This window comes from Castor canadensis, chromosome 9, assembly GCF_047511655.1.
Source record: "Castor canadensis chromosome 9, mCasCan1.hap1v2, whole genome shotgun sequence".
NCBI classification, from domain to species: Eukaryota; Metazoa; Chordata; class Mammalia; order Rodentia; family Castoridae; genus Castor; species Castor canadensis.
The window spans coordinates 125,496,478-125,523,538 of NC_133394.1; positions in this window are offsets into that span (position 1 = coordinate 125,496,478).

A 27,061-nucleotide genomic window follows, 5' to 3' on the forward strand; every position below is an offset into this window, starting at 1 on the left:
AGTAATTTATTTCTTACGGTTCTAGAGCCAGGGAAATCTAAGCCCAAAGCACAAGCAGTTTTTTATTGGTGAAATTATTCATATTGTTGGGCACTGGTGGTCCACACCTTTAATCCCGGCTACTTGAGGGGGTAAGGGTTGAAAGCAAAAAGATTGCAGTTTGAAGCCAGTCTGGGGAAAAGTTCCAGAGACCCTATCTCCACCAATAGCTGGGTGTGGTTGAATGCACCTGTTATCCTTTTAATGGCAGAAAGCGTAAAATAGAAGGAACACAGTCGGACCAGTATGGGCAAACATTGAGAACTTATCTCCAGAATATCCAGAGCAAAAAGAACTGATGTGTGGCTCAAGTGGTAGAGTGCTTGTTTAGTAAGGACCTGAGTTCAAATCCCAGTAGCATCAAGAATTATTCATCTTTATTTAAGAAATTGTGATATTAACATGGACAAGGTTATTTAAAGTATCATAAAGTTTATACCATGAGAACATATAAATGAAAAGGTGGTTTAATGTCCTAAAACGTATTTTAAAGGTGATCATGTGCAGAAAGAAGGTAGACCTTGAAAGGGGTCAGACAAGATTGTGGCACATGTCCAAAACTTTATCCAGCTTAATACCTCATATGCTGTAAATAAGGTTGGATGGGAAATTCCCACAGAAGGATACCAAATGTGGCAAAAGAAAATTTGAAGTAAATTTCCATTTTTTTAGTGAAAATGAAGAAAAAAGTTACCCAATGAAAATAGGAAATTAAAGGACTCAAACATTAGTCTATGTGTTTTGATTATAAGACTCTTGGGTTCCTTTAATAATTAGCTTTTGACTGGTATACTGGTCTTGGGTTTATTGTGCCAATTTCAGTGAGGTACAGAAAAATCCACACAGAAATGCCAAATTTTCACTATGACCCCACATAGCAGAAGGATATTAATCGCATCACCAGGGCTCCTCTTAACCTTTGTCATCTCCTAAAGGATTCATTTCCTAGCACTGTCACATTGAGGCTCAGGATCTCAATATATAAATTCGGGGGGGAGGGATACAACATTTAGACCTTAACAATATTTCAATGTGGATTATTAACAATAACTAATATCTGTTGCTCCTTTATCTCTTGCATTCTTTTCCTGAAATCTATTTGACCATATGAAGGACTTGGGAGTGACATTCAGTACATACTAATGATAATACATTAAAAACCCTCACCATTTACTACTCACATGCTCCTACAACTTCAAACTAAAGTTGTTTTACTCCAAGAATATAAAAAATTACTATGATCTGATAAATAACCAGAAATCCTTACTGAATGCTAAAGCAGTGACTTATGCTAGAACATCATTGAAAACCATATTCAGGTTGGATTCGGCTCCTACATACAAACATTTGTGCCTTGATAGGGGAAAAACTATGGCTGCATTCCAATAGTCAAAACAAATAGAATTAAGCAAGAAATGGCTCTTCTTTCCAACTTCTTTGGCCTTATCTTGTTACTGAGAGTTTCAGTATTCTTGCAAATCTAACCTCTCTTTCTGCCAATTCTTTCTTAATCCATCTGTTCACCTAAAATATCAAATAACAAAAAAGTACAAGTTCAGTGGAATTAGTCATTGGTTCATTCATTCTCTGATACTCACAAATGACTATATACTAATTACAGTCCAAGCAGTTTGGTTACTATAGCATGACTGTATGTGTAAATAAAAGCCTGCAATCCTAGCTACTTCACAGGCAGAGACTGGAGATCAGGAGGATTATGGTTCAAGGTCAGCCCAAGCAAAAAGTTCATGAAATCCTATCTCAGCCAATGGCTTGGTATGGTAGTGTGTGCTTGTCATTCAAACTACACAGGGAACAAAAATAGAAGGTTTATATTTTAGGCTGGCCAGAGCATAAAGATAGGTCCTAATCTGAAAAATGACCAAAGCAATTAGGACTGGTGGAGTGGTTCCTGTTAGAGAGCCTGCCTAGCAAGCATAAGGTTCTGTATTCATCCTCCAGAGCCACCAAAAGGAGAAAAAAGAAAGAAAGAAATACCTGACAAAACCACAAGTGGTGACACACACCTATAATTGCAGCAGTTGGGAGGCTGAGGCAGGAGTATGGCAAGTTTGAGGCCAGCATAGTGAGACCCTGTCTCAAAAGCAAGCAAACAAACAAACAAAAATGAAATGCCTGGCAGAACTAATGTAAAAATTAAATGAATATCAATTGTCAGAGGACACCCATACATATAATATATGCTAAGACTTGTTTTTCTTTCTATTTTCTTATTCTCATGGCCCTGAACAAGTACCTAAAATTGTTAGGTGCTTTATACAAATCATAAAACTGAGGGCTAAGAGGGAATTCCAGTTACCTACATCTCAGTCTAATGCTTTGTCAACAGTGCTCGCTGCTGCTTTTATGCAGAGATTTTCTAGCATAGCCAAGTATTTCTTCGCCCACTGTTAGAGCATGTGATATATGAAACTTTGATGGCTTTCCTTCTAATTTTGACAAAACTAAAAAATAGTCTTATCACACTACGTTTGCATGCACCTGGGAAGTCTTCAGATGGAACACTGATGACCCATGACCCATCATGCAAGGTAAGGTAGCTGGAAACAAGTAAGAATGAAAATAGTGTATGATAAAACTTTATAAAAAACACTTTTCCTCCTGAATACTGAAGAAATCAAATCTAGACAAGAAACCAGTATATATTCAAAAGGCAATATAAAGTAAGCTGGTGAACTATGAAAATAATGATGATAGGATTTTTAAAAAATAATAATAATATAATACTTTATTTTTAAAGTAATGTATACTGAACATTTCACAAAGTGATTTATATGGATCATATTATCCAAACTTCAAAGGCAATCATTATTGAGAAAGTTTAGAGAGTCATGGATCTTGATCAAGGTGACTCAGATTATGAATAATGAAGACTAAGAGTTTAGATGCGGTTGGTCTATGAACGCTTTTATAATCCTAGAAAGACATTATTATACTTAAGTAGTGATATGTAACAATGATTGATGACTCAGAGAAGTGTTAGTACTTTCAATGTGCTGAAAAATTTTTCTAGTATTCAAATGCATGTGTGAGTAGTCAAATGTGTGAATGCTATCTACATAAGTACGTCATTCATATGGACTGAGAATACGATGTTGAGAAAACTATCAAAGAGACTGAGATCCCAACAGGATCTCTGCAGTATCAATTAAATGATTGTGTTAGATCTGCAGGCTGGAAATTGTTAGTTTCACAAAAATCTGTGCTAACAGAGACACTTCAAAGATGAAGCCTGGCAACTTTTTGTATCAGTATTATAAGACCTGACATCACCTAGTGAGCAAGATAGTGGTGGCTGGTGGGTAAGACCACCCACCTCTTTATGAATTACATTCCAGCAGCACACTGTAATGGTTAAGCAGCCACACTGCTGAGAAGAGGTCACTGTCAATACTGGAAATAAATGAATGTCATATAAAAGTGGCCAAAAAGAAGAAGAACAAATGGTGAAAGCCAGCCTGAGTCTCAGCACAGCATAGCACCAAGACAAGAAACAGTGAATACCCAGCCCAAACCTTTCATTTTACTACTACCACTTTTATTTCTGTAGACTCCATCTCTGCCTATTGAGCCACTTTCCAGGACCCATCCAATTTCATCCTTGATTAGGTTCCATCCATTGTTTTCTATATTTCATAGTAGAGTTTTGTCATCCTTTTTGTTTTTAGAAACAAGATGGGTTATGTAGAACCTGAAAGTAAAAGTAGACAAAAGAAAAGTTATATGGATAAAGCAAAAGACTTAGATTCTTAACAACTTCACTTTTGGCTCTTCCCTTTCCCTTGCTCACACCCCAAGATTGTCTATGACCCTGGAGATCCTCCAAAAACATTAGCCCTTCAGGAAGCACTATTCAAAAAGCAATGGTATATAAAAAATGTTTGTACGTGTTAGCAAGACACAGAACTTCCTTCATTGGGTTTCTGTAGCCCCATTTCTAATCCTCTTCCATCATACCTAGGACTCAAACACTTGCAAACAACATACATCCCGTGACTGGACTGTGCTGTTTCATGCCATTTTGGATTTATACTACTACTCCTGATATGTAGAAACTATTACCATACACATTTTTCTCTGTCAGGGAAGGAGCCTCTCTGTAAAGCCTTTATGGGCCCTCCCCTTAGGTAAATCCATCACTCTCTTCCTCTGACTCCATGTACCTTTTGTACACTAATATCAATGTTCTCAACTTACACTATGACATTCTTGGCATATATAGATATATGTTTTGTACTTTAAGTCCATTAGCTTAGGGGTAATGCCTTATTCTTTTAAACAGTACGGTGTGTGATATGTGAAAATAATGAATAAGTGATTTCTGTGTGAAAATTAAAATCTGAAGCACTGTCAGAGATACAGAGCTTGTCAATAATCATGTAGCTAATTATGCCAAGGGAATATTGTAATTCAGAGCTTGGGAACTATAATAATAACTTTGATAAAAATCTACATAGCATCTAAATTTTCACCAAGGTTTGAATGAGTTTCTCCAAAAGCCATGCATTGAAACTTAATCACCAATGAGATATTGTTAACAGGTGGGGCATATGAGAGACAATTCATAAGGACAGAGTCTTCCTGAATGCAATTAGTCACTTTATAAAAGTCATTCATCTCTTTTACTATTGTCTCCACTTCCACGTAAGAACACAGTGGTTGTCCCTTTCTTCCTTTCCACCATGTTATGTCACAGCAGGAAGGCACAACCCCTTATTAAGCACTGAATCTGTTGTTGCCTTGATCTTGAACATCCCACCCTCCAGAACTGTGAAGACTAGATGTGTAGTATTTATGAATTATTCAATCTGTCATATTTTGTTATAGCAGCAAGAATGGACTACGATACTTCCTAAATGAATTTAAGACCATCCTACCACTCTCCAAGTTCATGTTCCATAATTCAGTTGCCCAACTGTATTTATTCTACAGCTGCATTTGGAGAAATTAAATGTTCAAGAATTTGAAAATCGATTGTTTGCATGATGTCGATAGGCCAATTAGTCATATCAATGAACTTTTGCTATTCAGCTACATATGTACTCTGTTGGGAAATGTGAATGGAATAAAGAAAATTGAGAGTTCATACTTGTTTTCAAATAAGTCACTATTGTGGAGGATGAAAGGTAGCCCTATGTTACTATATATTACTTATATGATAAATACTGCTAAAGTGATACCAACTGGTAGTCACAGGGCAGAGAACTTTTCCATAGCTAAACCCTTCTAAGGACACTCCCTGGCAAAACTGGCATTTCAAAGACTGACAGTGGAGCCTTAGCACATACCCAGAACAGGAGTTAAAATTGTTCTTGAGGTGGTGCATGGAAAAGCCAGCTCTTTTTAAAAGACCTAAAATGAATCCATTAGGTGAAACATGTTCAGAAGTGTGAACAGTCTACTCAGATATTATAATCCTGGAAAGTAGGCTGTAGTTAGATTTTTTTAAAAAATAATCAACTGATCTCTTTTCAAAAACATGTGTTACTTTCTTCTTCATTCAATAAAAAAAAATATTCCCCATCATGGAATCCTCTGCACTTTTTCATAAAAGATTTGAGTTCTGTACTCTTCCATGATTGGGTTCTTGTGGCTTGGATGATCTAGAAATTCTGCCCTTTTGTAGTCTACTTACTTATTCAATGCACCAGGTATTCATCTCACTGCCTCACAACTGCTTTCATGACTTGGTCCCCTAATTAGACCCTAAGATTCTATTACAGGAGATAAAAGTCATTTTTCATGCTTTGATCTTGAGAGAGAAGGATTTTGAACTGCCTTTTTTTACAATGGGCTGTTCTTCTATCCTGGTTGAATTATAAGTAACTTTGATTGACTCAATAGTACTAACTTAAATAAGTCATTGTTGCTTCACCAATTCTCACTCAATTGATATCCTCCCTCTTACCTATTAACCTTAATGAGCCAGAAATGAGAAAGTTTTATACTAAACTGAAAAAGAATTTTTCCCATAATTGATTTCATGAGTCTATTTTTTTCTACTCAGTTCCAATGAAAATTTCTGTCAATTAAGAAATATGGTGTGGGAAGTATGTATTCAATAAAATTGCAGCAAGTTCTACTATGCTATATATGGAAATTGGTATTTTGTTGGTGAAATGACTTGCTGTTCTAAAGTCATTCATTTTTCTCAGTTTTCACATAATTCTGTTGCCATGTACTGTATATCTTTTTAATGTGCCTGTGTGTGCACCTCCTATCCCTCCACACACCCACACAACATCCTCCACATATAATGAGCAATCAAGATGGTAACATTTGGGAAGTCACTGCTATTTACTGAAGAGGCACAAGAGAAATCAACAACTGTAGTGGGCAAAAAAATTGGCACATTATAGCTAAAAGAAACTTTAAAAAATTCCCAAGATTCTAATTTCAACTGAACCATAGGAAAAATTACAAAAACTACCATTGTCTGGGTTTTTTTCTTTCTATGTATTATCATCACAGTAAAAAAAAAGGGCACTAAACAATACTGATTCTAGAAGTATATCCATAAGAGAAATTTTTGTTTTATTTGGAAAGCAGCTTGTGGTATTACTACCTATCATTACGAATTTTAAGCAAAAATTGCAAGACAGAGGGTCAGGTTAACACTACATATTTTAAGAAACGTGGAGACAAAAAAAAAACCTGAGTTTTTTAGAATATTATGAAAGATAAGAAAATCTGTGCATAAACATGTATTACCTACTGTACAAATGATGTTTTAGGTCTCAATCTGCCTTCACCACTGTCTTATTCACTCATTTAAGCAGTGGATGCCAGACCAAGAAAAGCTAGGAAATGCATGCTAAGTCTTTTATTGGGAGAAGACTGTAGTCTAATAAAGACATAAATTATGTAAATTTAGTAGTAGCTTTCTTGTCAATATTATTAATTGTAGTCCTCATGTTGTACACTAGATGTTTAGACTTACTCACCCAATATAACTACAACTTTGTACCACTGAACTTACGTCTTTCCATTTCTACCCCCCACCTCAACCACCACAGTTCTTTTCTCTTCTATATATTTGATTTCATCTTTTAAATTCTGCATGTACTTCACATTACACAATATTTTTCTTTTTATGTCTGGTCTGTATCACTTCTTGGATTATCCATGTTATTACAAATGGCAGGAACTCTTTTTGTAAGACTCAATAATATTCCATTGTGTGTCTCTATATAATATTACATAGTTGAAAATTTCTTTATGCATTCATTTGTTGCTACATACTTAGATTGTTTCATTACCTCACCATTCTCATATCATTTTAGTCATCTAAATGAGGACATAAATATTTTTACAGTTTTCTAATGTTCTTATGTGCAAAAGCAAATCCCAAAGGCTGCTTATTTTATTTTGTATATCAGATAGATTGTAATTCTGTGGCTATTGTGAACATATAATTCAAATAGCATAATTTTCTGAAAAAGAAAAGAAACATGCCTCCATGATTTTGCACTCACATAGACCCATTTAGTGCAAATGAGAGCATGAGTCAAGCATAAACACAACCCAATCACTAATCAGCATATTTTAATGATCCCTAATTAAAGCAAATTAATTTTATTCTATTTTTAATTAAGGCAAATGTAAAGTGAATGAAAGCATATTAGAAACTTTCCTCATGTATCTTTAATTTGAATTTATTATTACTCATAAAGCAAATTCTTTGTGTCTCTTTCCCAGTTTTGTAGCATATTGTTTTACCCACATTAAACCTAGTTCCAAATGTCTATCCGTTTCCTAGGTAGAGACACAGCAAATACATTTAAAAGATTCACTAGGTGACAAAGTTCCTAAGACCTGCACTGTTCTGAGTCTGGTCTTTTATTATAGTTTGAAATGGAGAAAGTGCATTATGTAGTTTTTCATAAGACTCCAAACCTGTGCTCTTGTCCATATTTTGACTGTGTTTGTTTTTACTTTTTGTTTCAATTCTTTTCAAAATAATACCTTCGTGTCTCTCAATCCTTAGGCAGAAACAAAGTGAGAAACATAGATATATCAGCATCAAACACTATCTGGCTTGGATCAGAAATGTGAAAAATGATTCTCAACTTCAACTTGTGAATTTTTTGGAAGTTACTGTTACCGCTTTCCTAGATTTGCAAGAACTGATGGTAAAGAAACCATCACAAAGGAAGAATTAAATATGAAAACCCCTTGTTCCTAAACATACATGAGCAGTTTCAGCTTAGCTGAAATGTAGCATTTTAGAAACTGGTGTCTTATAACATGGAAGGCTACAAGGAGTATTAAAATGGTTTAATTCCAAAAGGAAGTTGACTTGCAATGAAGCCTATATTCAAACTCCTCTAATGTCAGGTCCCTAAGCAACAACAGTTCTCATTTTCCTCTTCGCATCCGTGATAGAAAATAGTGGGGTGAGTACTCAATCCCACCAGCTACAGTTTGTGGGCACCCTCAGGACTGCCAGTGATTGCCACTTGAACCTAGGACAGTATCTGCAGGTATTAGGTGAATCAAGGAAATTACAAAGGACTCTGTGCGACCGAAGTTGTCACAAAGTTTTGAAGATAGAGCAAATAAAATATGGTCTGATTTCACAGCAAGTGTTCCTGAATGAGCAAAAAAATAAGTCTCAGTCTAAATGAAGCAGTACTTTGGTCCTGGTGTGGTTCTGAGCATTGGTTGTGACTGGTGATGGAGCAAAAAAGACAGATTGCTCAATTAATTACTGTTACATATACAGGAGGCATTTTTGTATCCAAATAACAATGTCAATACCTCCCCACATTGACTGTTAATACTTCCACCTATTCTTTTTGTCCACTAAATTCCTATTCCTCAAAGTGTGGTCCCAGATGAAGAACATCAGTACAACTGGGAAAGTGATGAGAAATGCAAAATCTTAGTTCTCTCCTGCCACATCCCCAGATCTCCTGAATCATAATTTGCAATTAATTTCCCTAAACCAATATAAATCCACGAACACAAGGGAAAATTTTCTCCTTGGTGTGTCTGATTTGACCTGCAGTGTAGACTTCTGTTTCCCACAACATTTTACTTCCAACTTGATCCAATTTCTTGCTTTATTCTAATTCTCTAGATGTCATGTTATTTTTCATTGGACTTCACTCTAATTTTTAATTTCCATCTCTTGTCGCATTAGGGAAAATGATAAGGTAGCATGGAAGGAAGTTTATTTTTTTACTCTCAATAATCTTTGTAAATAAAATGAAATAGATTTGCTAAAAATTTAAGTCAAAGTTCACTGTTGGAATAAAACTGGATTTCTAATTCTTAGGTCAATGACACTGGAAATATTTTGATGATAGATTGAAATGGTCAATGGTAAGACAGACTTTTAGTTATTTCATGACCATTTTCTCTTTATGACACAACAAAAGGGGTATCTTATTTTCCTTTCTATCCATCTGTTTAGTTATCTACTTTTAGGGCCATTCAAAACAAAATTGTTAAAATGAGAAAAAATTGTCTTTGAAGAATTAAAAAATATTTTAAAAATACTTTGAACTATATAGAATACATTTGTCGATATGAAGTTGACCAAAGTAGGAAGTTGAATTAAAAATTGAGACTTTGATTGTTAGTTAAATTCACTTTTCAACTCAAAGAATGTTTTAATTTTAAAATTTCTGAAATACTGAAATTAGTATTTCTTTCTCTTTAACCAATCCTATCACTTAGCAGAAACACAGAGACACAACAAAGACTTCTCTAACACCAGCATTTATAAGTATTCATTAACTGAGACTGTGGCCAAATGGCTTGAATAAGATACTAAGCATTAGAAACATTAAATGTCCATTTTAATGCTGACTAAAGAGAATTTTAATGTTTGAATTTGCATTCTCTCATTTTTGCTAGGTAGTTAGAATACCCACTTCACTAGACTATTGTATAAATGGATAACAGCAGAGGCATTTAAAAACTAAGGAATCCTATTAATACAAAATGAAGGAAATCCATTATGTTAATAAACTCTTAGTGTTTCTAAATTGCCTTGTGACATTTTCAGCATCACAATATGTGACTGTTAGTAAAGTGAAGGTGTAATTTATAGTGTATGTTTGTGCTTTGTATTCATTTATAAGGTACCCATAAAATATGAATATAATTGAGTGAACTTCAAATCATCTGCACTTTTCCATGATGAATCTGGTTGAATGTTTTCAGTGCCCCAAATAGATTTGCATAATGATATCTAATCAATCAAAAGTATAAAAACAATGTAATGAAGGAAAATGAACAGAGATTAAAATAAACCCAATTTTCCATAGATTTTGTTTTCTTAAGCAATCTATTTTTAATCTGTGGGGTTTTTTTACCTATGAAATCCAAATTTCCATAAGCTATAAAAGGAAAGGATTTACAATTGACTCTAAGGTCATACATCTTGAACTATGTGATTTCTGTGTATATATGCTAAAGCAGTTATCTTCCAACATCAAGACAAATGGTTCACATAATTTTTGCTAGTAGTGTACAGTAAATAGATTGGCTAATCTGATGGGCAAGGTTACTGTTGGCCAGAAGTGAGTGGTGGAGAGACAGGGTCTCCATCTTGGATAGATGAGAGCCATCAAACACAATTAGTCATGATTCTGCAAAGAGCATCTCTGTGTCTCATGTTTCTGCCTTTTAAAATTTTGTTTCTTTTACCTTTACTCACCAATATGTTTCCATCAAGGCCCACTTTTCAATATGACATTATCCAGGATGCAGTCTGTTTCCTTACCCCTCATTCCATTGTTATTATTTAGAAAGGAGTAAATTCTTACGGACAGAAGTGGTCGGGGCTTCAAAGGGAAAACTGTTTTTGTCTTACAGAATAGAAATTAAAAGTAAAACTTAGAAGTCAGCTATATGTAGGTGTGACTCAAAGATCCAACATTAATAAGTTATCTGATGCTAGGAATATTAGTAATTTCTAAATACTTCTGTTCTTGAGAAGCTCATAGATTAAAGGATTAAATATGAGACTAGAGTTAAATCACCACACTAATCTTCTCCTGACATTTCATGAGCACTACACCCATTGTTAGGTTTATCTTTTATTAAGTGAATGTACAAGACATTGACCCACAATATAGCATCAAGAAGTTGCCAAAGCACAGGGCTGGGAGTAACAGAGAAAAGGAAGTTTTCTCACCATGGAAAAGACAGGACTCTGGCCCGGGTAGTTAGTCATCCAAAGATGACTGCCATTTGTAAGCTGCAAAGCCCTTGGAAATTCACTTATTTTTGCCTCAGTTTACTCATCTTTAATATAACATCTAACTTAAAAGTTTGCTTCAAATGAGTTAATGTACCTAAAACACTTAGAAAAATAAAAGGGATATCGGAGACGTGTGTCAAGCACATAGCCATGAGTTCAAATCTGAGTTCTACCAAAAAAAAAAAAAAGAAGAAGAAGAAAACACTTAGGACAGCATCTAGCACATAAGTATGTGAACAATGTTGTTAAAGTAAGAAGCAAAGAAGAAAAGATACTCAGGGAAATGAGAAAGAAAAGTTATTTTCTTCAGAAAAAATACAAGTAGACTGGAAAGTAGAGAATGTGTAGGAGTGAGGTACAAAATGAGACTGGACAGAAGAGAAGGGTGGCAAGTGAGCATAATAACTAAGAAAGAAAAAGAAATGTGAAGTATCCTTTTCAGATTTGCTCAAACAAATATTTTAATTATATAATCTGAGGCCAGCCTGGGAACATATCATGGGAAACCAAATAATAAAATATACTTCCATTGTCCTGAAAACTATATTAAAATTAAAACATTTTTATTTTCCTTTTTACTATTCTATTATATCCTTTGTTCTAGTTCATTTTTAACAGGTTTTAGGAGGCAAACTGGTTCTTTTGATTGACCTTTTATAATCCTATTGGCACCTGTGCTTAAAATATGTACTGTTAATTTAAAATTTGAAGGACAAACAACACATTTTCCCATCAACATTTCTCAACTGGAGCTTTTCCATACTTTTATTGTAAAAAACTTGAAATGACAGAAAATTTGTAAGTGGTGGACTGCAATCAACTTTTAAAACAGACAAACAATGTGAAATATTGAAAAATTGGAATACTACTACAGATTGAGCGTACCTAATCTCAAAATCTGAAGTACTACAAAATCTAAAACTTTTTGAGCAATGATACAACACCATGTGGAAAATTCTACACATGAGCTCTCAAAGTGGCCACACTAGGATAATGTATAAAGTTACTTTCATGCTGTATTATAAGGTGTATATAAAATAAATGAATTTTGCATTTGGACTTGGGTCTCATTTCCAAGATACCCCATTATGTATATGCAATGCTCTAAAATCTGAAGAAATCACAAACCTCAAATCTCATTTCTGGTACTAAGCATTTTAAATAAGGAATACACAACTTATATGTGTGTGTGTGTGTGTGTATGTATTTGTATGTGAACATATGTGTGCACACATACATACTTATAAAAACATACATATAGCTGGAAATGTGCTATTCTTTATAAAAAATGCAGAGTTTAGGAAAAGGAAATTAACCACCTTTTTATACAACTCATTCAGGTGTGAATTATATATAGTCTAGAAATACAAGGAGAAAATGGCAGAAGCAGAGTACAGAGAAAGCTAGTAAGCTGAAGACTTGAGAGCCAAGGTGCAGTTCCAGCACAAATCAGAAGGTCTGAGATCCAGGAGAACTGATGGTGAGGCAGGTTAGAAACAGGGATTCTCTTCTCTTAAATAGAGAGGCATCCTATCACCCAGCATGACCCTGAACCATCTCTAGTACAATAAATCCCCTCTGAGTAGTAAATACCCTGGCAATCATAAAAATCTTTGCAAGATAATGTCCAAAGGGGCACCTCTCTGAGCCTGGCTTAAATAAAATTGGGAGGCCCTGCTCCCAATTTGACCTCTTAGGCAAAGTCCTCTACTTAAGACCTCATGAATATTGGTCATATCTCATGCATACAATTAAAGACTTAAAAATTATCATAAATGTAAGCGCAGAATGCCCTAAGTTATATGATAAAGCTGTGTTAATTAAACAGCCATCCTAGTCCATCCCTAAGGTTTGGTCAAATTTTTCCCCACTTACAACTTATAAATTGGGCTTAAACAAAGAAATCCGGCTTCTGTGCCACCTGGACAGGGCCCACTGCTTCCTTGGCAATGCTCTTTTTCTTATTCTTTTCTTTCAATAAAGTTTTGCTACTGTTTTGCAGTTTGTGCCTCTGTCCAGATCTCTGTTCATGTGACACAAGAACTTGGGATCTTCCGGTCTAATGTCTTCTTAAACCACTCAGCCCAGCGTAGATCCAGAAAGAGCTGATATTTCAGGTAATGTCCTGGTTGGAAAACAGTAACATAGCAGGAATTCTCTCTCACTCAGTGGAGGGTCAGACTTTTTATTCCATTCAGGCCTCAACTGATTAGGTGATGCCCATCCATGTTTGGGAGGGCAATCTGCTTTCTGCAGTCTACCAACATAAATGTCAATCTCATCAAAAAACAGCTTCATGAAAATACCTGGAATAATGTTTGACTAAATCTCTGGGCATGCCATGACCCAGCCAAATAGAAATATAACTCATTACACATGTGTAAATATTATATATATGTATACATGTATAGATATATGTATGCAATACTTTTGCAAATGTTATGTGCATATATATATGTATAGAACCAGGGATAGTTTTGTGTTCTTAATTAAGCCTTTCATTCAAGTCTGTTTCCTGTTTCTCCCACCTTATGCAGATTCTTTAAAGCCAGGAACCTGTTTCTCAATGTTTCCTGTGTCATTCTTCCCAAGTCTAATTGTTTTTCTCTGTGACTCTTCATCACACAGATGGATGCTATCTATCAAACTACCTTGAATAATCAGACTCCTAGCCTTAGGCCTGATATTGAAAGTAGGGTACTTAGTTAGGAAGAATTTCCTAAAAAGGTCCTCCACAAATAGCTTTACTTTAATGTTAAAAAGGGGGAAGCGGATAACTATGGAAAATTTTATCCATCAATATAGACCATGGGAAAAGTATGGCACCACATATTGTTTCTTCTTCAAATTTTATTCATTTTTCTTTATCAGTTTCTACACAGAAAGCAAATGAAAAATTTCAGAAATGTATTGAGACATTTGAATAGAGGAAACCTTGACATAAATGGTACTCTAATTAGACATTGAATCAAATATTCTAATTACATCTGAATATATAAACTAAATATGTATAACCTACTGAATCTTGTTCTCAGAACAGAAGGTAATTATTTTAACATAAGAAAAAATTCTCTAAACAATAAATGCAGATAGAAAATATGAAAATTGACTTTTCTATAACTCCAAGTAAATAAATTACTTTTAAATATTTTTTCAAAGTATTGAGAGCACCATTTTCCCAGGCAAAGTATAATTACTGACTTTCAGAAAAGATGGTTCTCGATTTTGAAGACCCAAGATATAGTGAAAAATAGACAAACTGTTAAATTTCACATGTTAATTACATAAAATGCTGTTGACAAGTGCCATAGTAACACTATGGAAAAAGAGTCTACTTCTTTCTGAGATGTTAGTAAAATATTTTATGTGGATTTTGAAAGATAACTAGAGTCTCAAGGCAAAGAAAGGTCATTGTATCCTGAGCCAAGCTGGGGTGTTTGGAGGATTGTGGTAAATTCAATATGATTCCAACAGAGTTTGTGATTTGAAGATTCAGGAGAAGATATAAAAGTCAGGTAGAAATACTCTATGTGTGTCCTTTCAATCCACACTAGGCAGTTCAAGTTTTCCCTTTTAGCAACTAGAAAACAATAGATAAGTTTACTAACTTTAATGTGCTTTGTTTTAAATTATAACATGATCATTGAAAAGAATCAGAACATTCAGAATATATACCTAAAAACCATAAAATTCACAAGTTTTCTAAAAGTACTCAGAGATAACTTCTGGCAATATTTGGCAACTTTTCCAGGCTTTCACAAACACGCACACAAATATAATAAAGGTGTTATTTTATCCCCTCCACTTTCTATTTATAATTGTATTGAATATAGCTCTCTTCAAGCTAATCAGTAAAGTTACAAATTATTGCTTTTTAAAAGACACATAATTTACACTATGAAAAAATAGATTATTATCAACAATGTAGACTTTTAAGAAGAGCAACAACAATATTAAATTTGACTTTTAGATTATTCTGGCAAAAATACAGAAGAAGACAGGGTGGACATGGAAAGGGTTAAACACAGGCCTGAGTTGCTCGATCCTATACTGTCCAAAGAAAGATGTGCCTTTAGGAATAGCCTTTGGGCAGCTCCTGAGAGGTAACTTCTTAATGCTTAGACTATTCTGTCTAAGAGTCTTTCAGTATACCTGAGCCTTTATGGTGAGCATCTGCTTTTGTTTAGGTTGGAGGGGTGCAGAGATAAGGATGCTAGAGTCTGAGTAGCTGTATGCCTCCATGACTGAGCGTAGTGGAAACCGTGAACACCTTCACCATGAGCTTTCATGGTTACCAGTACCTTGCATAATGCTGTTTGTTAAAAGAATTGGGTATATTCAGGTCCCACCTCACAGGAAGAGGATAGTCTTCCATCTGTTTCCTCCTGGCCTTTCCTAATGTACATTTTTCTTGGCTTATTTAATATCTATCATATCACTATAATAAATCATAGTCATTAGTATAACAGCTTTGCTAATTTCTGTGTGTCCATCTGGCAAATTGGGAACTCTGACACAGAAGATTAACCATTTCTCCAAAGAGAAACAAAGGGAAATGGAAATCACAGGAGAAACAAAAATATGTGAATTTATGAAAATTAAGACAAAGAATTCAGTGTCAGACATGGTGAGATTAAATTATTAAAGTAGAAGATAGAAAACAATTAAAACTCAAAGTAAATAGCCTTTTTTTCTAACTTTCCAATTACATATAGTAAAATATAACATTGGAGGTACAACCCAGATCAAGCTCTAGAACATTCTCTTCACTCCATAAGCTTTCTCAAAGCCTTTCTCTGGTTACTCTAACCACCAAAGTTATCATGACTTCTACCACCCCAGGTTAATTTGGCCTTATCTTCAACTTCACATCAACAGAATCATGCACTACATAATTTTTATTGGTCACCTTCTTTTGATCAACAGGGTGTTTGTGAGATTCAACCACTTGTGTTATTTGGGTAATTTGTTCCTTTTTTATTGCTGAGTACTATGCCTTTGTAAGGATAAACTATAAACAATCTGTGGTAGATTGCTGCTTCACCAATGATATCTGTGTCTTAATAACTGGAACCTGTGACTCGTACCTTACATTTTGTAAAGGATGTCGCACAGGTGATTAAGTTACGGATCATGAGATGGTTAGGTTATTCTGGATATTCCTGGTAGGTCCAATGTAAACACAATGATTCTTCTAAGAAGAAAACAAGAGGCTAAAAGAATGCACAAGACAATGTAATGATGAAAGGAAAGACTAAAGTGATTGCCAAGAGCCAAGGGATGTCACATCCTCTAAAAGCTGGGAGACATAAGAAACAAATTCTTCCCTGTCATCTCCAGATGGAATGAACCCTAGCAACAACTTATTTTTAGCTCCATGAGACTTATTTCAGACTCCTGACCTCTAGAATTATAAATGAATAAGTTAGTGTTGTTTTAAGTCACTAAGCTTATGATATTTGTTATAGCAGCAATACAATGTGAATGCAAACTGCTTATCCATTATTTGATTGATGGATATTAAAGTTCTTTGCCGACTGAGGCAATTATGACTATCATAGCTATGAACATTTTTTGCACAGTGCTTTTTTGTGGAAAAATTCATTTATTTTGAGGTTGTACAAGAATGAAATTTCTATGTCATAAAATAAGTATATGTTTATGTTTGAGAAACTATTTTTCAAACTAGTTGTGCCATTTTACACTCTTATTAGTATCTCCAAATCTCCTTAAATGTTTGCTATTTTTAATTTTACAATCATTCACATTCTGTTAGATGCACAGTGGTATATCTTTGTAGCTTTAATTTTCATTTGTCTGATGCATGATGCTTTTGTAGTATGCACATTTTCATATACATATTGACCATTTTAGCTATCACTTTGAGATTTTTATGAAAACCATAGGCCTCCTTGTGGAGAAAAGTACAATATAAGTGAAAACCATGTTCTACATTATTTCAGGGGATTCACAGAAGTTTGAAGCCCTTCTCTATCCTTAGATCCTTAGACAAAGTTTGATCCTGGTTGCTGCTTTTTTCTGCCTGCCTACATCCTGCCTCACACTTTGTATTCTAGAATTGAATACTTTGAAGTTTCCTGACCAGGGTATACTTGGCCATGTCCCATTTCCATTCCTTTGAAATGTCTTCACCCTCTCAGTCCCCAGTTTCTACTTTCCACTTAGCTCATTAATTTTCTCCCCTAGAAAGTTTTCCTTAATCATCCAGTTCCCTTCTTTCAGGCATTACCTAATGCCTCATCCTTATTTCTGGTATCAAACCAGCCATATTGACAATGATATGTCTCTTTCTACTCTGAATATCTTGAAATCAGTAACTTTATCTAATAATGAAGAGCAGAGTGTAAAAACTTATGGTTGACATTCAAGTATGTGCTGAATACGTAAATAAAAGAAAAAAACAGTTATCTTAAAAAGTAGTATCACCAGCTATGATTATGTAGAGTGAATTTCCAGTTTAATGACTGGCATAGTTGGTATAAAATTTTTAATACCTGGGCAGTATGGAGGAAGAACAAAAGAGGTGGCTTGTGGCAAATTAATTGTAATTCTTTTATTTGGAATTTGATATTAAAGAATATATCTATGCATTTTTTCTTCTACAAAAGACTTCATATTTGTATTATAAATTATATTTCCAAAGAAGTATAATTTTTAAGATGCATGTTTCCATCCTATTGATAACATAAATTTATCTTTTGACAACATAAACTCCTTAAGTTAGCTTTTATGATTTATTTTTAATGTTAAAAGTAGTTGTCCAATGAATCTTTGTTAACAGATTTTTCCCCATATTTTTGCCAATGCCAGACTGAGGTCACTGGCCAGTTAACAATGGAGTAAGATCTAGCTTGTTAAAGTCATCATCTGACTTTAACAGGTGGCCCAGCTCTGTTTCATTCACCACAAAAAAGGCAATGGATGAGCTAAAGGCAGAAATATGCCAGGAAGTAGCCTTCTAGTCTGCCACCAGCTGCTAAGCTTGCATTTGTTCTGAAAAGAAAAGGTTATTCCAAAATTATGGTGAATGTCATGTTCTCCCTCACCAGGGAGTATAGGCTGCTGGGCATTGTTCTATCCAAGAAAATGCATTTTCTCTTTGAAAATAAAGTTTCCACCTGAGGTTCAAGCACAGAGCCTCCTTGAAGGCCAATGTGTCACCCCTCTCTGCATCCACTTGTTTACTCACTGAATTACAAACAAATCTTCAGCTATTAGTAAAGGAAATTCAAAGCATCCATTCCTTTTGAAACATATGCTATTCACTTACACATATAACTGCTGTCAATTTTCTCTCTACTCATGGAGTCTTAATCTATTTATTGTTAATAATTTTATCTGGAGAGTTAGCAAAAGAGAAAACTTGAAGTAAGAAAGATCTAAATTTATCATTTACTTCTCTTCAGATATTTCATTATTTTTCTCTTCCTGTAAATGTCAGAACACAGCTGTTCTATTTTCACACATTTGCTCCCTGAGGAATTCTTCCCACCTTTGGTTCTTCTCTAGTGCTCTGACCCATTACCCCCATCAGCTGGTTACTTTTTCTTTCTTCGTGTTCCTATGAAAACTCCCTTTTCTCCTTGAATAGCTCTTTATCCCACAGTCTAAGACCACTGAGCTAGCTGCATCTGGACTAAATGCTTTTAAAGTGCTCAGTTGTTAAATCTATTCTATTCTACAACTGGATTTAAGAATGTAAAGTGGGCCAGCCAAAAATATTTTTGCCAATCTGAGCCAATTTCCAAACATTTCTAATTACAGAACCGAGCTTTTTTTAAAAAATTACATTAAAAAAAACAAAAGTTCTTGCCCACTCTTAATAGAGTGTGAATGCTAAGTGGAGATATGAGAAATAATTTTTCACAGTTCTCCTATTCGCCATTATCAGTGTGCTAGAGTTAACTCTTAGTAGCTCTAAATGAAATTTTCTTCTAGAATTTTCTGTAGATATTAACTAAACCAGTATCTTTTTGCATCATAAAAATTGTAACAAAAGAATATGTTTTATGATAAACCAATTGCACTTATTCTAGTATTATTGAAATGCTGGAGACATGTTAAATGCATGTACCTATTGAATTCACTGTTAGGCAGTAAATGTGATGCTTTTTGGGTGCCGAATTTCATCTAGGCACTTTGAAAACCACACGTGCCAGCACAGAGAAAGGAAATCTGGGCATGGGTCATGTTCTATAAACAGTAGAACATGTTTCCCCATTAAAGCTTGGCAATACATCCTTTAAGCATTTTTATAGATTTTTCTCCTGATAACACACCAAGACTTTGACTCTGTCAAAAGTGTTGTGGATGGATGTATTAGTTTTGAGGAATGCTCTGTTAACACTAAGCATTATCAATATTATAATTCTTCATTAAACTCTTTCAAATAATACTTTGATCCATGATTATAGTTATCAATCATAAAAATTGATATGTAAAATCACATGGAATCAGATAAGGCCCCAAAGAGCCAAGCATTCTTGATAAAGGACAAAGCAAGGGATCTTATGCTTCCTGATTTGAAACATGCCACAAAGCTACAATAATCAAAACAATAAGGTAGGATTCCAAGATGGTGACTAGAGGGAGGAAGCAGAAAGCGTGCTTCCTAAAATAAAATCTTGGAGAGACATTGGAGATACACCTTACAGGAAAAACTACTGAGAAGAGGCAAAAGTCTGACTCCTCCACACCCCCAGCCCACACATAGCATCCCCACTCCACGTTAAATGGAGAAACCAGGAGGGCTCCTATGCCACCAGATGCCAGCTCCCAGACCACTTGGGAAGATGCAGACCACCAAGTGAGCTAAGAGGAATGTGGTACTCCCACAAACAACCCTGGGCCACATCAGCATAGTCCCCTGGACAGACCAACCCCCACCCAGGGAAAAAAGAAAAAAACAAACTGAATAAACAACAACAAAAAAGACATGTACAAAGAGGGTGGAGCACCCTGAGCACCGAAGAGGGGAAGAGGGGAAATCCCACACAGAACTGTAATAAACAAGTCCACCGAGGAGGCAGGAGTGGCAGCACCTGCCCAGCAACCAGGAGTGGGAAAGCTTGTAAATGTGGAGGTGGGAGGAAAACTCCAAAGGAGAGGAAGGAAGAGTCACTTCCCATGTGAACTGTAATTAAACATGCCTGCCAGAGAAGGCATGTGTAGCACCACCTCCTCCAGTGTGCTTGGAAAGGGACAAGCTTGTAACAGTGGTGGTTGTGCCCAGGAGAACTCTAAGTAAACAAAGTCTCAGGGGTTAAGTGAGTGTTAAGCTTACTCCTGAGATCTGAAATCAATAAACCCTGAAGCAACAGCTGGCTGACAGTACTGGGCAGATGAGCTGCAGCCTCAGATAGACATTCACAAAGCTGTCTTCAGACTCTTTTTTTTTCCTCTCTTCCTTTGATGAGATAACAACTGAACTACACCTACATGCTGAAAAACTTACTGAAACTGTATTGCATTTGAACTTGGAACACTTTGTGGTGTTTTGGTTTTTTTGGTTTTTTTCCCCTTTTGATGAGACAATGGCAGAACTACTTCTGAGACACCATCTCCAGGATTGGAGGCTGAGGGACTAACACCAAAATTATTAAGACTGAAACTTTATTGTATTTGAACATGGAAATTTTTTTTAATCCTCTCTCTGTCTCTCTAATGCCTGTTTAGCTTACTGTTGACTAGTACACTATCTCTCCCTGTTTATATCTTTGACACTGTTTTTATTATTTGTTTGTTTTGTTTTTTTACTTGTTTGTTTGTTTTTCCATTTTTCCTTACCTTCTTTGCTTTCCCTCTCCTCTCACCCTTCCATTCTAAATATCACCATTGTTATTATTACAAACTAGAAAATACTTAATTGCACACAGTACAGGGATAGTAACAATACCAAGGGCAATAATGGGAAGACAGAAAAAACAGAGAAACCAGATTCCCCACAGCAAAAAATTAGTACAGTAACCAGAGGGAAATGAAGAAAACAGATACTCAGATACAAACTCCAACAAAATAAAGATAAACTATGCCAAAGAACCCAATGAAGCACAGAAGAATAATCTGAAAGAAGAAATCCTCTGAGTAATCAATGAGAATTTTATAGAGGTGATACTGGATATAGTCAACCAAAATATACAGGAGACACTCAAGGAATTCCAACACAACAAAAATAAAGAATTTGAGAAAGCACGAGAGCAAATAAAAGAAACAAGAGAAGCACTGTATAAACAACAAAGTGAAACAAAGAACATGATTAATAAAAGGATAAATTAACTCAGGAAGAAAATAGACAATGTTAAAGAGGAAACTACCCAGGATATGGAAAACCTCAGAAAAAAAACTAAACAGAAATACAAAGTTAAATGGAAGGACAATCCAGCAGAATAGAACAAGCAGAAGACAGAATCTCAGAACTCGAAGACAAAATGGTAATTAAAGGAAAAACTGAAGAATTATGAGTTAAACAACACAAGACCTGTGAAAGGACAATGCAAGAACTCACTGACTCCATCAAAAGACCAAACCTGAGAATCATGGGCATTGAAGAAGGAGAAGAGGCGCAAGAAAAAGGAATGAGCAATATATTCAACAAAATAATAATAGAAAATTCCCAAATCTAGAGAAATCTATGCCCATAGAGAAGCAAGAGGCCTCAAGAACACCAAACAAGCCAGACCAAAATAGAGCTACCCCACAGCATATTATCATTAAAACAACAAGTACAGAATTGGGAAAGAATATTGAAGGCTGTAAGAGAGAAAAAACAAATAACATACAAAGGTAAACCCATCAAAATCACAGAAGATTTCTCAACAGAAATATTAGAAGCAAAAAGAACTTGGGGTGAGATCTTCTGGGCACTGAATGAAAATAATTTCAACCCCAGGATACTCTACCCAGCAAAACTATCATTCAAAATAGATGGAGCAATAAAAGTCTTCCATGATAAGCAGAAAGTAAAACAATATGTGACCACAAAGCCACCACTACAAAAGATTCTTCAAGGGATTCTGCACACAGAAAGTGAAACCCAACATAACCATGAAAGGGCAGGCAACACCAAATTACAGGACAAGAAAAAGCAAGAAAGTAGAGAGTAACCTCAATTTAGGTACACACAATCAAACCTTCAAACAACTAAGACAACTAAATGACAGGAATCACCACATACCTATCAGTACTAACACTTAATGAACTTAATTCCCCCATCAAAAGGCGCTGTTTGATGAACTGAATTAAAAAGGAAGACTCAACAATTTGTTGCTTACAGGAGACCCATCTCACTGACAGAAATAAGCATAGGCTTAGGATGAAAGGCTGGAAGAAGATTTACCAAGACAATGGCCCCTGAAAATAGGCAAGACTAGCAATACTTATATCTGACAAAGTAGACTCCAAGCCTACATTGATCAAACGAGATAAAGAAGAACATTCCATACAAATAAAAGGGGAAATAGACCAAAAGGAAATAACAATTATCAACCTATATGCACCCAATGTCAATGCACCCAATTTCATCAAACAACCTTGAAAGAGCTAAAAGCATATATTAGCTCCAACACAGTCCTCATGGGAGATGGTAACACCCCATTATCATCAAAAGATAGGTCATCCAAAGAAAAAAATCAATAAAGAAAACCTGGATCTAAAATATACCATAGATCAAATGGACCTAGTTGATGTCTACAGAACATTTCATCCAGCTTCTACACAATATACAAACTTCTCAGCAGCCCATGGAATCTTCTCCAAAATAGATCATATCCTAGGGCACAAAACAAGCCTCAGCAAATATAAGAAAATAGAAATTATACCATGCATTCTATCTGATCACAATGTAATAAAACTAGAACTCAACAACAAAAATAAAGACAAAAAACATGCAAATAGCTGGAAACTGAATAGCTCATTGCTTAATGAACAATGGGTCATAGATGAAATAAAAGAGGAAATTTAAAAGTTCCTGGAAGTCAATGAAAATGAAAACACAACCTACCAGAACCTATGGGACACAGCAAAGGCAGTCCTGAGAAGCAAGTTTATAGCTATGAGTGCATATATTAAAAAGACTGAAAGATCTCAAATCAATGACCTAATGATACATCTCAAACTCCTAGAAAAACAACAACAACCAAATCCCAAAACAAATAGAAAGAAAGAAATAATAAAAATCAGAGCTGAAATCAAATAGAAACCAAAAAAACCATACAAAGAATTAATGAAACAAAACTTGGTTCTTTGAAAAAATAAAGAAGATCAACAGACTCCTGGCAAACCTGACTAAAATGAGGAGAGAAAAAACACAAATTAGTAGAATCAGCAATGCAAAAGGGGAAATAACAACAAACACCATGGAAATCCAGGAAATCATCAGAGACTACTTTGAGAACCTATATTCAAATAAATTCAAAATCTTAAAGAAATGGACAGATTTCTAGATACATATGATCATCCAAAACTGAACCAAGAGGAAATTAATCACGTGAATAGATCTATAACACAAACTGAAATTGAAGCAACAATCAAGAGTCTCCCCAAAAAGAAAAGTCCAGGACCTGATGGATTCTCTGCTGAATTCTATCAGACCTCAAAAGAAGAACTGATATCAACCCTCCTTAAACTGTTCCATGAAATGGAAAGGGAAGGAAAACTGCCAAACACATTTTATGAAGCCAGTATTACATTTATCCCAAAACCAGGCAAAGACACCTCCAAAAAGGAGAACTATAGGCCAATCTCCTTAATGAACATTGATGCAAAAATCCTCAACAAAATAATGGCAAGCCGAATTCAACAACACATCAAAAAGATCATCCACCATGACCAAGTAGGCTTCATCCCAGGGATGCAGGGGTGGTTCAACTTATGAAAATCAATAAACATAATAAACCACATTAACAGAAGCAAAGACAAAAATCATTTGATCATCTCAATAGATGCAGAAGAAGCCTTTGATAAGATCCAACACCATTTCATGATAAAAGCTCTAAGAAAACTAGGAATAGATGGAAAGTACCTCAACATTATAATAGCTATATATGACAAACCTACAGCCAGCATTATACTTAACGGTGAAAAACTGAAACCATTCCCTCTGAAATCAGAACAAGATAAGGATGCCCACTATCCCCACTCCTATTCAACATAGTACTGGAATTCCTAGCCAGAGCAATTAGGCAAGAAGAAGGAATAAAAGAGGAGACACACTTTGCAGGCATAATCACTGAGAAGAGGCATAACTTTGATCCCTCCATACTTCCATCTGGTGCAGAGAATCTCCACTTCACGTTAAAGGGAGAAACAAGGAGGGCTTCCGGGCCACCAGTCACCGGCGCCCAGACGGCTTGGGAACACGGGGACCAGGTGAGCTTCACGGTACTGCAGTACTCCCAAAGACAAGCCTGGGCCAGAGCAGCATAGCCCCCTGGACAGAACAACCTCCACCAGGGAAAAAAGAGAAACTGAGTAATAAGCAATAAGAGCAATAAAGACACATGGGAAAGAGGGTGGGGCACCCTGAGTGCTGAAGATTGGGGGAAGGGAATCCTTCTTGGGACTGTAAATAAACAAGCCGGGCGGGCTGGAGAGGCTCTGGCGGTAGCGGGGGCAGGGCGCACGCCCAGCAACCAGGATTGGTAAAACTGGTGAGAGTGGCAGAGGGAGGAAAACTCCACAGGATAGGAGGGAAGACCCACTTCCCACGTGAACTGTAAACAAACATGGCAGCTGGCAGGAGCAGCAGCACCGCCCAGTAATCAGGAGCAGGAAAGCTTGTGAAAGTGGCAGTGGGAGGAAAACTTCACAGGAGACAGGGGAAGAGCCACCTTCCACAGGAACTGTAAATAAACACGCAGGCCTAACTATGCGAGTGCAGTGTCACCTTTCCCAGTGCTTGGAAAGGGGAAAGCCTGTAGCAGAGGCTCCCACACAGGAGAATTCTGAACAAACAAAGCCTGCAGGGCCAGGTGAGTGCTAAGCTCACCCCAAAGATCTGCATAAACAATGCCTCCAGCAACAGCAGGCTGACAGCAGCAGGCAGGCAAGCCACAGCTGCAGATACCATTCTCAGAACTGTCTCCAGACTCTTTTTTTTTCTTTTTCTCCCTACCTTTGATGAGAGAACAACCAAATTACACCTGCAAGTGGAAAAACTTACTGAAACTGTACTGTATTTGAACATGGGACACTTGGTGGGGTTTTTCTTTTGTGTGTGTGTGTGTGTGTGTGTGTGTAGTTTTGTTCTACTTTATGTGTCCCCTTTGATGAGACACCTACAGAACAACATCTGAGACACCATCTCCAGGATTGGAGACTGAGATGGACACCCAAATTATTAAGACTGAATCCTCATTGCTATTTGAACTTGGAGGTTTTTTAGTTTTTTTTTTTTTAATTTTCTATTTTCCATTTTATTTTAATTCATTTTTATATATAGATATTTCTTTCATTTACCTATTTTTTATTTTTATTCCTATCTTTATTTTTTTATTTTTTATTTACAATCCTCTCTCTGTCTCTCTAATGTCTGTTCAGCTTACTGTCAATTAGTAAACTAATGCTCCCTGTTTATACCTTTGAAACTTTCTTGTCTGAAACCTTGTTCTGCTTTCTCCCTCTTCTCTGTGTATTTGTTTTCCCCTTTTCTTTAACTTCTTCTTTTCCATCTCAGCTCACCCTTCCATTCTAAATATTACCATTGTTATTATTACAAGCTAAAAAATACTTAATTGCACACAGTATAGGAACAGTAACAACACCAAAGACAATGACAGGAAGACAGAAAAAACAGGGAAACCAGTTTCCCCACAGCAAAAAATTAGTACAGGAACCAGAGGGGAATGAAGAAAACAGAAACTCAGATCCAGACTCCAAAAAAATGAAGATAAACTATGCCAAAGGAACCAATGAAGCCCACAAGAATAATTTAAAAGAAGACATACTACAAGTACTCAATGAGAATTTTATAGAGATGATACTGGATAGGGTCAACCAAAATGTACAGGAGACACTCAAGAAATTCCAAGACAACAAAAATAGAGAATTTGGAAAAGCAAAAGAAGAAATAAAGGAAACCATAGAAGCACTGTATAAACACCAAAGTGAAACAGAGAACACGATGAATAAATGGATAAATAAACTCAGGACAAAAATAAACAATATTAAAGAGGAAACCACGCAGAATATGGAAAACCTCAGAAAAAAAGAATGAAACAGAACTCAAAACAAAACGGAACGCCAATCCAGCAGAATAGAAAAAACAAAAGACAGAATCTAAGAACTTGAAGATGAAATGGTAATTAAAGGAAAAACAGAAGAACTATTAATTAAACAACTCAAGACCTGTGAAAAGAATATGCAAGAACTCACCGACTCCATCAAAAGACCAAACTTGAGAATCATGGGCATCGAAGAAGGGGAAGAGGTGCAAGAGAAGGGAATGCGTAATATATTCAACAAAATAATAATGGAAAATTTCCCAAATCTAGAGAAATCTATGCCCATAGAGATGCAAGAGGCCTCAAGAACACCAAACAAGCCAGACCAAAATAGAGCTACCCCACAGCATATTATCATTAAAACAACAAGTACAGAATTGGGAAAGAATATTGAAGGCTGTAAGAGAGAAAAAACAAGTAACATAGAAAGGTAAATCCATCAAAATCACAGCTGACTTCTCAACAGAAACATTAAAAGCAAGAAGAGCATGGGGTGAGATCTTCTGGGCACTGAATGAAAATAACTTCAACCCCAGGATATTCTACC